The sequence below is a fragment of the Balaenoptera musculus genome, chromosome 6 (assembly GCF_009873245.2).
Source record: "Balaenoptera musculus isolate JJ_BM4_2016_0621 chromosome 6, mBalMus1.pri.v3, whole genome shotgun sequence".
Lineage (NCBI taxonomy): Eukaryota > Metazoa > Chordata > Mammalia > Artiodactyla > Balaenopteridae > Balaenoptera > Balaenoptera musculus.
In genome coordinates this window covers 6,094,147-6,108,783 of record NC_045790.1, presented here as the reverse complement: position 1 = coordinate 6,108,783, position 14,637 = coordinate 6,094,147, and the positions used below count along the sequence as shown (strand labels likewise).

At 39.1% G+C, this 14,637-nt stretch overlaps 1 long non-coding RNA gene across 4 annotated transcripts in view; it reads right to left on the bottom strand.

The window, feature by feature from the left end:
• LOC118896692 overlaps positions 1–14,637 on the bottom strand; it is a 149,534-nt gene that overhangs the window by 53,228 nt on the left and 81,669 nt on the right. Inside the window, exons 5-6 of one of the 4 annotated variants that reach the window (XR_005020251.1) lie at positions 12,377–12,490; positions 250–610 (exon numbers count right to left, since the gene is read on the bottom strand). This is a non-coding gene — a long non-coding RNA (uncharacterized LOC118896692). Of the gene's footprint in view, positions 1–249; positions 611–11,379; positions 11,716–12,376; positions 12,491–14,637 lie in introns of those variants that run through there. The other 3 variants (XR_005020252.1, XR_005020249.1, XR_005020250.1) reach the window with 3 other exon arrangements.

Sequence of the window (14,637 nt, the reverse complement as noted above, 5' to 3'; positions counted from 1 at the left end):
TGGAGTAGAGTTGATTTACAATGTTGTGTTAGTTTCAGGTGTACAGCAAAGTGAATCTGTTATACATATGCATAGATCCACTCTTTTTTAGATTCTTTTCCCATACAGGTCATTACAGAGTACTGAGAAGAGTTCCCTGTGCTATACAGTAGGTCCTTATTAGTTATCTATTTTATACATAGCAGTGTGTATATGTCAATCCCAATCTTCCAATTTATCCCTCCCACCGCCCTTTCCCCCATGGTAACCATAAGTTTGTTTTCTACATCTGTGATTTTATTTCTGTTTTGTAAATAAGTTCATTTGTACCTGTAAATGTTGATTCTTAAGCCAATGGTGAAAACAGCTAATTAAATTGGTACAGGCTTATATTTCTTTTCCATGAGACTATTCCTTCTGGGTACTGTTTATAAGTTTAAAGTGATCTAAACTGCATTTGATGAAATTTTCAAATAACCAACACTGATGTTTTGAGCCAGATTTCAAAGAAACAATTTATCTTGGTTTGTCACACAGGGCATTGTCTCATCACTAAGTCTGTGCCAGAAATCTTGAAATTGCTGTAGAACAGTAATACATCAGGCCTCTTACCTTACTAGGGTTTTAAAATCTGTGGTCAAAAAAAGATTGAAGGGCTTCCCTGGTGGCGCAGTGGTTGAGAATCTGCCTGCTAATGCAGAGGACACGGGTTCGAGCACTGGTCTGGGAAGATCCCACATGCCACGGAGCAACTAGGCCCATGAGCCACAACTACTGAGCCTGCGCGTCTGGAGCCTGTGGTCCGCAGCAAGGGAGGCCGCAATAGTGAGAGGCCCGCGCACCGCAATGAAGCGTGGCCCCCGCTTGCCACAACTAGAGATAGCCCTCGCACAGAAATGAAGACCCAACATAGCCATAAATTAATTAATTAATTAATTTTTTTAAAAAAAGATTGAAGATGTTATTATTAGCATGTGGCTATTTGTGATGGCCATTGAATATAGAAATACTTTCAGTCGGGATCACAATTAAATCAGCTGATGCTCTTCCACACCCTCATGGTCCCTTTCTGTGTTAAGTGGAGTTTTATAAATATTTATGAGACATCTAGGGACCGGATACCTCAAACTTCTCTAGATGATAGATAAATAGATGATAGATACTGAGCTCTCAGCAAACAGTAAAAATAAAGAAGGTCACTTTGGTCCAAGACAAGACGAGCAGCACCCCCTAAAATTGAGAACAGAGCAGAGAATCTCAAAGACTATGGCACAGGATCCAGCCAAACTTTCTACCAAGTTCTGACATTTGCTTGTGCCCCTGAAAGGAACTAGCCATTCCAGTTGCCAGTACACAAGTATTCCTGTAATTAAAATGGCTTTTCCACCTTTTTTTAAATTGCAAAATTTTTTCCATCCTGTGTCAGTCAAATGATCCCCCAGGCATGTTAATTTACCCAAACCACACTTGAGCTCTCTGAGTAATTATTCAATGATTTTGACTGGTATGGAACTTGTCAAGGAAAAAAAAAAAGATAAAAATAAACTGGGGGTTCAACCTTCCACTTTTGTGAGGTAGACAAGCTTCGCATCAATGGGTATAACATTTTCAGAAGAGTTCTCAGTAAACTTCTAAATGTCTGCAAGCATCCTAGATCTCTCATAGGATCCATAAATGTACAGAGATATTCCACTCCTACTGAAATCATTCCATCAGAGTCAGAATCGTGTGATAAATACTTTCAACAAGGTGCAGAAGCCATATTTCAAAGGCATATTTTCTGGAAATAAAACATGTTTTTTGGTCAGAACTAAGAAAACTAAATGGAATCTGTGTAAATATATAATAGTTCCACAGATGCAGGTTTACAGAAATAACAACAAAGCAATGTCCAAAATTCTACAATCAAGGCAGGATGCTCTTTTATAATCAACTGATTGCAAATATTTACTATGCACCTACTGTGTGCTATATTGATCCTTTGGGAGAAAGTCAAATATGGAAAACAGTGACAAAAAAGAACAGCCAGTTGCTTAAAACCTACTTAGTTCATGAAGTCTTCCTGATTATCTCTGTCTATGTGAGAAAATAAACATTACTGAATCCTTACGACATGTCAGACACTGATAAGCACTGGGAGTTCAGAAATAAATAAGATGCAGTCACTGCCACGGATGAAATCATAGTCTAATGGGACAGATGCTACAGTGCTCACCGTATAATGTGCTGCGTTCTGTCACAGCATGGTCATGAGTGACAAGAGGCCAAAGCAACCATTTCACATAATCACGTTAGTTTGGTGGGGTTTTTTAATTAATTTTTTTTATTGAAGTATAGTTGGTTTACAATGTTGCGTCAGTTTCAGTTGTACAGCAAAGTGATTCAGTTATACACATATATATCTATTCTCGTCAAGATTCTTTTCCCTTATAGATTATTACAAGATATTGAGTAGAGTTCCCTGTGCTATACAATAGGTCCTTGTTGGTTATCTATTTTATATACAGTAGTGTGTATATGTTAACCCCAAACTCCTAATTTATCCCTCTCCCACCCTTTCCCCTTTGGTACCAAAAGTTTGTTTTCTATATCTGTGAGTCTATTTCTGTGTCGTAAATAAGTTCATTGGCGTCATTTTTTCAGATTCCACGTATAAGCCATGTCTTATGATATTTGTCTTTCTTTGCCTGGCTTACTTCACTTAGTATGATAATCGGTAAAGTTGCAGGATGCAAAAAACTAATTCACTCTAGTTTGAAAGTAAAGACAAGTTGATTTTCAGATTAGCTGCAGTAGATTTGGAATGACAGGGTTTCATTCCATCTCCATCACCCCAAATGGAGCTCCAGCTCTCTAACTCCAGAAGGACTGTTCTCTGTAGACTTGATAGCTGGGGAGAAAGAGGTTGTCTTCACTCTACAGACATGTGGTTCTACCACAGCTGCTGTGTTTGCAATTTCGAGCCCACAACAATGGAATTCCCAGTTACCCTGTTCCCCTCATGAAAAAATATGCAAATTGCTTCCGGCTGTTTTAAATTTCTCATTTCCACTGGAAGTATTCCATCTCTTACATCTAGCGCACCACATCCCAGTCACAACTTTTTCTCTTTACAGATTCCCCGCTCTCCTACTTTTATCAATACCTGTCATCAATCTCAGAGAACCTGCCTTTTCTTCCTCCCCTTCTCTCCCCATGTAGCCCGAGTCTCACAGTCTATTCAAATATTCAAACATTCTTTGGTTAGCATCTACTGGCTCTTGAATTTGTCAGTCTCTCTTCTGACGCATAAGGACTGGAAACCCTTGGGTCAATCTAACCATTGATCTACTCTGCTTCTACATCTAAGTTCCGTGAAGACAATCACACAGCCATGAAATCTGGCACCAACTCTGATCAAGCCTTTGGGGACAAGCAACAGTCCCTTCTATATCCCTGGTCTGCTCCCTTTCCCGTTAGCACATACAATTTTTTTACCACTTACATTTACTCCTTGTCAAACTTTTTCAAACCCTATCTTTCTCATTTACAGTAGATTATCTTATCCTTCTCTTAACATAGAAAACAGAAGCTATTTAGGAAAAACTTTCTTAAAGCACTATTTTCCTATATGGTATATCTTCCAGCCTACACCCTTTCTGTCGCAGAGAATGAGATGTCCCACCTCCTGCCCAAAGCTAGTGGGGCAATCCACATCTTCCACCACGAATCAGCTCTGCTTTCGCCTATACTTGAACCTCTTCCTCTGTTTTGGATTTTACCCTCCCCATAGGATTCAAGCCTCTCCCATGTGAAAAAACAAGCCCTCTCTCCACCCCGTGTATCTCTTGAGCAGTCTCTCTAGCGTCCCCTGTCTTTTGCAACCAACTTTCTTAACAGTGGTCTTTGCGGCCCACTTAGTTCTTCACTCACTGTAATGTGGTTTCTTTCTCCGCCACTTTACAGAAACCATTCTCAATGAGACCAAATTGCCGTTCATGCTGTTCCCAAATTGCTATAGCCCTGGATAATTATCCACTCTATCCTACTCGATTGTTCTGTGACATTTGATGCTATGGACAACTTTTTCAAACTCTTTTCTCAACTGGCTTTTATCATGTCATATCTCTTTGTTTTTCTTCTACATAAGGAATGGATGGAGATGGAGAGTCATCTCCTATATCTCCCACTCCTTAAATATTTGAGTCCCTCAAAGGCTGTATCCTCAACCCTCATCAATTCTACCTGCTAACCCAGTGTTACGTCTTCAGGGTTTCAACTTCCCCCTATATGATAACATCCAAGCCCTGATCTCACTGTGGATCCAAGACCACAAATGCATCTGACTGAAGGACAGTTCCGTATGGACGTCCCCAAAACACCTCAAATTTAGCACATTAAAAACTGAACTTGAATCTTTAGGATACTGTTTAGATATATAATGTGTAGTCACCAAACCAGAATCACTCTTGACATGTATCAGAATCTTTTGTCTTAACTTTAGAGGGAGATTTTAGGAACTAATATCCCTTATAGGAAAGAATCATCGATCTCATGTTGAGTAAATCCTGTAATTTATCTATCTAGTAATGAGTGTTTCTGAGTTCTAAGATTTGGCATAACATCTAACTTTCATTTTTTTGCCTTCTTGTACTGCTCTAATTTTTATAATAAGCTTGTATGATTTTTCAATACAGTATTTTAAACTAATCTCACCCCCTCTTCTCTTTGTATTTCTTATCCCGATAATGGCACCAAATGGCACCATCTCCTAACTGGCTTCTCAAGTTAGACCTCTGGATGTCATCCTTGCCTTATCCTTGCACCCACGCCCTCTGGCATATGCCTTGAATCCATCCACTTCTTTTCCATTCTCACTGCCATGTCTTAAGTTAGGACTTCATCCTCTCCCACTTTAACTTCTGCCATGGCTTTTTACCTCCAGTCTCAACCCCATTCTCCATCCTTGTCAGAAGTTTCTCTCTAAAGCCCAAACCCTGGCATGCCATAGGCTGTTTAAAATCAGCAGTGTTCAGTAGCCTTCAGAATAAAATATAAATTACTTGGAATGTCCTAAATGACTTACATGATCTGACCCATGTATTTTCAAAACGGTGACCTTAGACCTTGGGATCTGAACAAGGTTCCAATCCAAATTCTCTTTTCGCTCTCTGTGACTCAGACAAGTTAATTAACCACTTCGGGGTTGTTTCTTTGTTGACAAATTGGAGCAAATGATGCTTTGCAGAATCAGAGTGTTAGGGATAACTGCGTTTAAGTAGGGAGCATATTTTAGGTGTCCAATAAATGATGATTATTATTTTGACTACTACTACTATTATTATTTCCATATAGCCCCATTCTAGAGGGGAGAGAGTGTCTTATTTATCTTTCTATCTCCATCACCTGTGAATGATGGTGAAGGGACTCAAGAAATGCTTGCTGAGCAAGGAGTAAGTATAGGTGACATTTTGGTCTTCTTGGTAGGCAGTGGGCTATCATAGACTGGCTATGGACCTTCTAAAAGTCATCAGTCAAGTCATCTTGCCTTTTCCATCTGAATCCAATCATAAAGTTTTATGTCTACTGGCAGTCAGAGATTACACAAAATTCTTCTAGATGCACCCTCCATTGCTTACTTATAAATATCAGTGCCACAGTGCCTGTCTCAATCTTTACAATTCACACAGTTCTCATTCTGGGTCACACCCGATAAATCTAAGTATGATTTTGTGTATACTTGACTATATAACATCATATCCTCTTATTTTGCACTTTAACATTTGTTTTCTCAGATTCCTGAAATTAAATTGAAAATGCCCGTTTCTAACATCTGTCAAGATTTATCAATCCATTTGTATATCGACCAGCATCTCTTAAGTTAAAAACCACTAACAAATACCACAGTGCTTCAAAGGGCAAACCAATTACAACTTCAAGTAGTCATTAAAGTCAATGAAATGCATTGTTTTGACTAAAGAAAAAAGCATTGTTTCTGTAAATTTTTATGGAGTACCCCAAAGGCAGGGTTTTCTCATCATCCTCTGAATAAACAAAGTCTTAAATTCCACACACCACAGAGTAAAATAAAAACAAAATTAAAAATTGATCACACACACCTGCCTGCTTAATTGTAACATATGTGATTAATATCATGCTTTAAGCCTAGGCAATAACGAGGTACACAAGGAAGACTTGGTAAAAGTCAGTAGTCCTAAATTTGCAGCAGTTTGATTTTTTTAACTGAAATATTGTTCTAAGTAATAAATAATTCTCCAAATGATAATTTAAATGCCCCATAAGCATGTTTTTCCTGCTTTAATAGTATAAATTCAATATTCACTAAGGCTAATTGAATAATGAGCTAGTCACACCAATGAGACATACCATATATCTACAAATACAACTTCTAGAATTATTGAAATGAGATGATCAGAGATCATGATCCTTTCACATTAGATCTTGAAATTGCTGGCTGGCCTCCCCAAGGCTCTACCAAACCCCACTGAAACACACTGAATTGCAGTAACCTTGTGGGGAGGGTGAACTTCTAAATGTACAACGTTTGATTCCAGTGGACATGATGTTATAGTCAGAGGGCTTGTGTCCCCCCAATATTCATACGTTGAAATCCTAACCCCCAAAGATGATGGTATTAGGATGACTTAAGCATGACTCTGCTTAAGTCATGAGGGTGGAGCCCTCATGAATGGGATTAATGCCCTTAAGAAAAAGATTCCAGTGAACGCCCTTGACCCTTCCATCATGTGAGGACACAGCAGGAAGATGGCCAGCTATGAACAAGCAACAGTGCTCCCACTAGGACACAACCATGTTGGCACCTTGATCTTGGAATTCCCAGCCTTCAGAACTGTGAGAAATAAACTTCTGTTGTTTATAAGCCATGCAGTCTGTGGTATTTTGCAGCCTGAACAGATTAAGACACACAGAGTGATGGGAAAATCTATTTGGGTAATTTGAGATCATTATAATAGCAAAGAGTGAGAAATTACGTATAGAATACATGAGAATCTGAATGGAAAAAGTGAAATGATTGTAAATAAAAATATTACATTTGCTATGACCAATTCCATCATATAATAAAATATATGTTGGCAACTTTGCCTTGAAAATTTGAAGGAATAATTCACTCAGGAAAATCTACTTAAATCAACAGTAAATCATGTAACAACCGGTCTTTTAATTTTGTATAGAGGTTGTCTTTCAAATGATCCAGATTAGTTCACACTCGGCCTGGACTGGTCATCAGAATGAAGGAAATTATGTAGCTGTTTAAGGTAAGAAGGTGACCCCCCAAAAAATGACACTCACTACTCTGAAATGTGCTCAAAGTAATAACCTGCTCAAGTTAACATCACCAAAAGCAATATGACCAACTCATAACGCGGACACCTCAACAGGGCAGTCAGCAAGTATCTTAACTTCTTTCTGTTTAATGAAACAAAGGCTCCATAGTAAGTTGCCTGCTCAAGTTCATAGAATCAATATAGAGAGGAATAAAGCCCAGAAACTACGTAGTATCATTTAATACTTCTTGACCACATTTGGTCATAGAAAATATTGCTTTTTGATAATGTGCAATAGTCCTGGTTTGATACAGTAAAAAGAACTAATTTGGACACCAATAAAGTCTGATTAAATTATAATTGGTTTGGGAATAATGAATTAGGCAACAATGGAGACAGATTCCTTAACAGAGCAGAGAGTTCCCAAAGAATGCAGGATGTGATGAAGTGTGAGATAGGGTGACCAGAGCCGGCTGAAAGGTGGTGATATATGATGAGGTGCAGCTGGGCATCCCAAGGAACAATCGAGTGAGATGCGCAGTGATCTTAAGGTGGTGGACATCCATCCATAATGTAAAACACTTTATCTGCAAGGTTATTCAAATGACCAGTAGGAAACTTGAAAAACCACTGCTGAATTTTGATGCATGGATGTTATAGATTATGAAGAGCAACAGTTGGTGACTAATTCTTTGAACCTAATATAGAGGATGTCCTGTCTTCAGATTACCCCCCATCTTCATGTGACTGTAGTGATATGTTGTCAGGAAGCAGTCCTCAAAGACTGTCATCTTCCATAATTTAACTTTCATGTATGGATTATTTCGAGACTCAATAATGCCATAATTCAATTTTAATGACTCCTGGAGCTCAAGGATTACTAATGTATCCTTACATCTCAGTGTTGGTTTGTTCTAAAGACAAGAGGGTAACTCCCCACGGACATTTGAAACACTTAGCACAATATCTAGCTTATAGTATGTGATCCAAAAATATTGAGTGAGTGAGTGAATGGATGGATGGAGTCTATATGAATCTATGACCAAGCAAAGCGACGACCACACCATAGGTTTTCCACATTGCAGTGGAATCAATCAAAGAGCACAAGGGACTTCTTGGGCTTTCCTGCACCATTTTTGGTGTTGCTCATAAATCACCAGAGGCTGCTTAAGCCAGAGACCACATCTTAGTAACCACAGTACTTTAACACCCAGCACTGGGCCTATACATAGCACGAATGAAGACAATCCATCGATCGATCCTTCCAAGTTCTTATTTGTAGCAATGTTAAATGAGAAGACTTCATCTAATACACAGCTCATCATAGACATGGGACTATTCTTAACTGTATTTTTCTGTCCTGAATCATCTTGATCACCTGCTGAACTAAACTGGCCATATTCAGTGTAGACTCAAAGCCAAGTTCTAAACTGTATGAATGCATCTATTTCACTTTGAATTGTGTAAGTACAGCCTATAAAAGTATAATTCCTGGTCCATCCCTGGTCTTCCTTTTTCTCACCTTAGCCTTTCACATCATTCTCTATGCCAAAGTACCTAAGAAATTTTCGGTCCAAGTAAACATTGATTTAATGTTCATAGGGATTAGAAGTTAATAAGGTGAAAATGATTCAAGCATACATTCTTTAAAATCCGACATTCAACTTGAAGTATTGGCAGGGCCTTCTATTAAAATAAAAACTTTTGAGAAAATATAAATTTGCTTCTCTTTGTGTCTCTGGCTTTAGGTAAACATAACCCTTCTACCTTATCAACTCTGTATTTAATGATTTCAGATCCTTCACCACCCCCTTTTGCTGCTATAAATGTAATCGTAATGTCTCTCCTTTGCACTTATTCACTTTATTTCTCCTTCCTCAAGAAAATTTTACCTTAAAAAGGCTTCTGGTCACCCCTATTCCTTTTCCACTTACACCATAAGTAGTAAATATGTTGTACTTTTCAAAAACAGGATCCAGTAGAGGGGATGTTAGTAAAGCATATCCATGCTTCCTGCTAATGAAAGAAAGATCCAGAGTGAGGGCGTTATCGGGGGGAAACTTTTAACTACTTCTTAAAGAGTTTTAATAAAGATTTAAAAATTGTTTTTTGGAATAGTTTATTCTAGCACCATAAAGCAGAGGTGCTTTGGAAGAAAAGTCAGCAGATGGGCCAGAGTTGCAGAGGGCAGTAAGAAAATCTGTAATGGGCTAGACGCGGAGTAAAAGTTATCAAGGATTTGGAGTTCAAAGAGACCGTATCCTTTTTCTTCATCCCAGTCCTACACTTCACAACAGAAAAGAGAAAGTGAGCTGTCATAGAGATAGTCTTTGACATGTCACAGGCTGGTATGGGGGAGGAGGTGGAGGACACAGTGTCCCCTCTGGCCTATTTTCTTGTGTCATGTGTCACAGCACACGGGGCACAACAACCTGTGTGACCTGGGTGGAAATGTCACACCACTTCTCAGAATGCTCTTTGGTTAGCAAGCATTCAGAGGGCCAAGTAGCTCTGATTTCTGCCCTTTGGCCAAAATCAAAAGAGGAGAAAAAGTCCCCGCCATAATCGAAGGACAGGTGGCCGGCTCTGCCTAGAGAAAGCAAGGATTTAAGATTTACAACCTAGGCCGGTGGCCTTCATTATTTACAAAAGGCTGTTTTTGAATTTAAGAATGTGCCATCTTTTGAGACTCTAGCAAGCAGGTTGTTTATTTGGGAGGGAGTCCTGAGAAGCGCCAGGAGAGAAGTCGGGATGAAACAGAAAGGATGGAGGCCAATCAAGGTTATGTTCTTGAGCAGGTTGCGGCTGTTAGCAACGGGGGCTCCCATCGCCCTGAGAACCAGAGAGGCGATGCAGACCATCCCTCGGGACAACCCACACCGGGGATACTTACCCTCCGACTCTCTCAGTCATTGGCCAAGGGCTCCTCCCAAGGGACCTTAATGCCTCAGCACTTCCAGCACAACCTCCCACGGGCCAAAGGCACCTCACAGAAGCCAAAGAAAGCCTCACACAGAGGCCGGGCCTGCTGCACCAAGCAGCAGAGAGGACGGGAGTGGGGACGGCGAGGAGGGAGCAGATACGGGCCCGGCATCACCCACCTTTGCTACACCCCATTCTCACAGGATTAGAACTCCAAAGGCCACCATATTCACATCTGACCGAAAATGAGGGAAGGGAGGGAAACGATTCTTGTATGTAAGAGATGACTAGAGCAACTCTATTTTAAAAGGGAAAGCTCCCTACTCTAATGTCTTGGGCCTTTTAGAATTAATATTGTATTAGCTTAGAGCAGGGGTGGCACGCTAGGGCCCCTCAAGCCAAATGCAGCCTGCCATCTGTTTTTGTATGGCCCCCAAGCTAAGGATGGTATTGATGTTTTTAAATGTTTGGAAAAAGTCAGAAGAAGACTGTTGATGACACGTGAAATGTATATGATATTCAGATTTCATTGTCCATAAATATTTATTGGAAACACAGCTACGCTTATCCGTTTACAAAATACCAAAGGTTGTTCTGTGGATGGCGGAGCTGAGTAGCTATGACAGAGACCATCTGGGCTTTGAGGCTGAAATTTTCCCTCTTGGCCCTTTACAGAAAATCTGCCAGCCCGTCTTTAGAACCAGACTCATTCTCATCGAATCTTCACGGTAGTGGTGATACCCGGGGGGTGGTCTCTTCCTTCCTTTAAGGAGAATCGAAAGCCCTGATTAAGCCCCATCAGGCAGTGTCTGAGCTTCTTGCATAAGGATGACTGTTAGGCTTCCCATCCCATGTGGATCAGAGCAGAACAAATACTGACAGCCTCCCATTAGTGCCAACATACAACGTGTGGTTTCTTGCTGGTAAAGCATGTCATACGGAATGAGATTGTTACAAGCAGTGGTGAAAGTGGCATAAACTTTAGAATCCCTGTCTTCCCCAATACGAAACGTAACACTTTGCAAACACCTGCCCCATGGAGAGTTTTTCCAGACGTAAATTCACACTGGAAACTCATGTTGGAACCCTGGAAAAGGAGCTAATTTTGAGAAAGGGGATGAAAAAAATCCCAGACCAAGAGGTAACTCTGGAAAAAATAGGACAGGTGGGTGGTAGCAGGTGAGAGAGAGCTTCATGAATATTATGTAATCATCGGGCATCAAGCTAATAAATTTTAATGGAGGAATAAAGATTCCTATAAACCACTGGACGCAGAGCAAAAGAACTGGCAACTTTAATCAGATCCTAAGGGAATCCAGGGTGCCAAGTTTAAGCCGGCCCCTAGCCACGCAGTTGCTGGTTCAATCGTGGAAGCACGGACTAGATATGTAAACGAGGTCTTTTCCAGGCAGTGCTACATTGATCTATGGTGTGCTATAAATCAGCATTTTGTTCCTGAGAATGCCGCAGTCCGTTCTCGAGGCCTTGTTTACAGGAGAACATCAGTATTCTCTGGGCAGGCACGTCACTGTGAAGAGAACTTTAAATAGCACAAGAGAAAAGTGTTCTTGGTAGTCACACCGCCTGTGATAAACTTTGAAGTACAAATGAGAAGTGGAAGTGAACGTGAAACGTATGCCTCGTCCTCAAACTTGGTGAAAAATGAAATGTACAAGAAAAGTTGGATCCCTGCCATGACACCCATTACAGTGTAGACGAAGGCTCTGACCTTTCGTGTTATACTTACTGTGTTTTTGACACATTTAGTCAATTAAAACGGGTGAAGTGTAATTTGTTTTTCTTAAGTTTAATACAGCATGTCAATAGAAGTTAACCAAAATTTATAGTTGGAACACTAAAGCTGCCACATGCACTTAAACAAATGAACACAATTCATCATGGTTGAAATAAAGAGAACATCACGGGCATTTGACTTTATACTTCATGTAAGCGTGTAGCCAAATATAGGAAAGCAAGCTCCTTCTCACACTTCCAATGGAAAAGACGTTTTAGTTCACATTAAATATTGGTGTGAAAAACCTGGCAGGTATCCAGTCCTAAGGAGTGTTAGGGCTGGCACTTCCACTGTGTACTCTTAGTATAAATTGTTGTAGCGTTTATTTGACATGGAATACCCAAAGGATTGATGAGCAAAGAGAGGAAGATTTTTTTTTATTGTGCTGTATTACCTTTTTCAGACATCTATACTAAGCCTTTACATCTTCAAAGTCCAAACAAGCAGCCACCTGTATTCAATCGGTGCAAGATATTTTTCACGAAACGATGCTTGCCTTTTTATAAACCTATAAAAGCACACATTTCCATTTTTATTAGTCAGCAACGCAGTGGTGGATTTAATAATAAACACTTACAAATGCAGTTTCTTTATAGACAGTTTAACTTTTTTGCTTGTTTATAAATGTCACAAGAACAGCCAAACTGATTTCACAGTTCTGTCTCGATCACATAGTAAAAAGTAGCTACAATTTTGTTACAGCTTTATATTTAAAAAATTGACCTAGCACTCAGACCATTTAGATTGCAACCCACAGACTCCTAAAGAGTTAAGAGAAACATGATACCACGAGGGGGAAATTATCTACTACACCTAATACATGTATTAGATTTGGCATCCATAACATGTATGTCATTTACATACAGCTACAGTAATCATGCACTCTGAATTTCTAAGAGCAATCACAGTGCCTATAATATGAGTGGGACGTTTGAATAGGCTTTTTTTTTTTTTTTTTTTTTTGGCCACATGGCACGGCTTGAGAGATCTTAGTTCCCTGACCAGGGGTCGAACTGGGCCCTGGCAATGAAAGTGCAGAGTCCTAGCCACTGGACCGCCAGGAATTCCCTTGAATAGGTTTTAAAAGTTGCGACTGGCATAAGTAAATCAAGCTGTAATATTTGGGGACTAGCAGAATGGCATAAAGAAACAGTTTTTTAAGATTTCAGATTTTAAATAGATAGAACACATATGTAATAAATCCACAAATAATCATATTGAAAAACCCTAGGCTGACCCACTGTTCTCTTTTAAACACCTAACCCAAGACTTTTACACTGGAGAAGACTGGTTTTAATGTTTAGCAAAATCAATTATGTTAAACATAATCAATGGTTTCAATACTTAATGTCTTTTATACTAGAGACTACCCTTAGTCTGAATTATGACAAAATTATTTCTCTTAGTCTTTAGGTAAGTTCACCTATGTCAAACTTACAGAACTAGAATCTTAGCCTCCTGAGATGGGTAATTACATTTACCTGAAAAGACCCAGCCAGAGCGTCTGAAGAGCTTGCAGTCGACCCTTTTCTAAATTGACTGCCAAAAAGTTTAAGATTAAAGTAACCCAAGTATTTTTAAACATTGTAAAAATAGACAAATGTTACTTTTGGAGTAATGGGATGCATAGCAAATTTTTACCTGGCAGTAGACGCTTACTAGTTATTTAGTCATCTCCTGGGTTTTAAATAATATAAAACAACCAGTTAATTAGGCAATTTAAATTTTGAAACTGCTTCTGAAAGGAAAAAGAGCAGTGAAATGGTTATTTCATATCACAAGAAAAGTTGTACGCAGAATTTTTTATCTTTTGAACAGCTGAAACGGCCTTCTGTAGACAAATTTAGAGTGTACTCTGTGTCACTGAAGTACTAACATCCATGGGTTTTGTTTTGCAATATTTTTCAAATAGCCTAAAAAATACCACACACACATACACACACACACACACACAGAACACAGACACAATCTCAATGACTGTAAAATGAAAAGTTAAAGTAGCAATGAGATATCACTTCACAGATGATATTGGTAAGGTTTAAAAGAGTGATAGCACCTATTGCTGACGGAGATGTGGGAAAGGACACAGTCAGATGCTGCCGAAGGAAGTATGACTTGTTACAGCCTGTTGGAAAAGCAAAATTTAAAGCACACACACTCTTTGCATCAGCATCGCTGTTACTGGCGATCTATTCTGTAGAAATAAAGTACTGGTATATAAGAATGGTTAATGCCATTTTCCAGGGCCGGGACAAAAGATGTGGGAAAAAAATGCATGTCCATTAATGGGTAAAAATTTGAATAAGTTGTGATAAAACCATATATATACCATGAGATCACATGCAGCAATTACAGAGAATAATTTCATTCTAAAATCAATGACTGAAAAGATTTCTACAACATGCTGTTAAGTAAGAAAGTTAAGAGGCAGAGAAATACATGTAATAGTATATTGCATTATAATTCAATATGTAATAATATATAACATTATCCCACTTTTCTAAACCAAACAATACCCAAGTATTTGCATATACATACAATTATACATGTGTATGAATATATGTAAATATATGTATGAATATAATTATATGACCATCAATTAAAGTAAGCCAAGGAATGTACCAAAGTGGTAACATTGATTCCTAGGGTTATTTA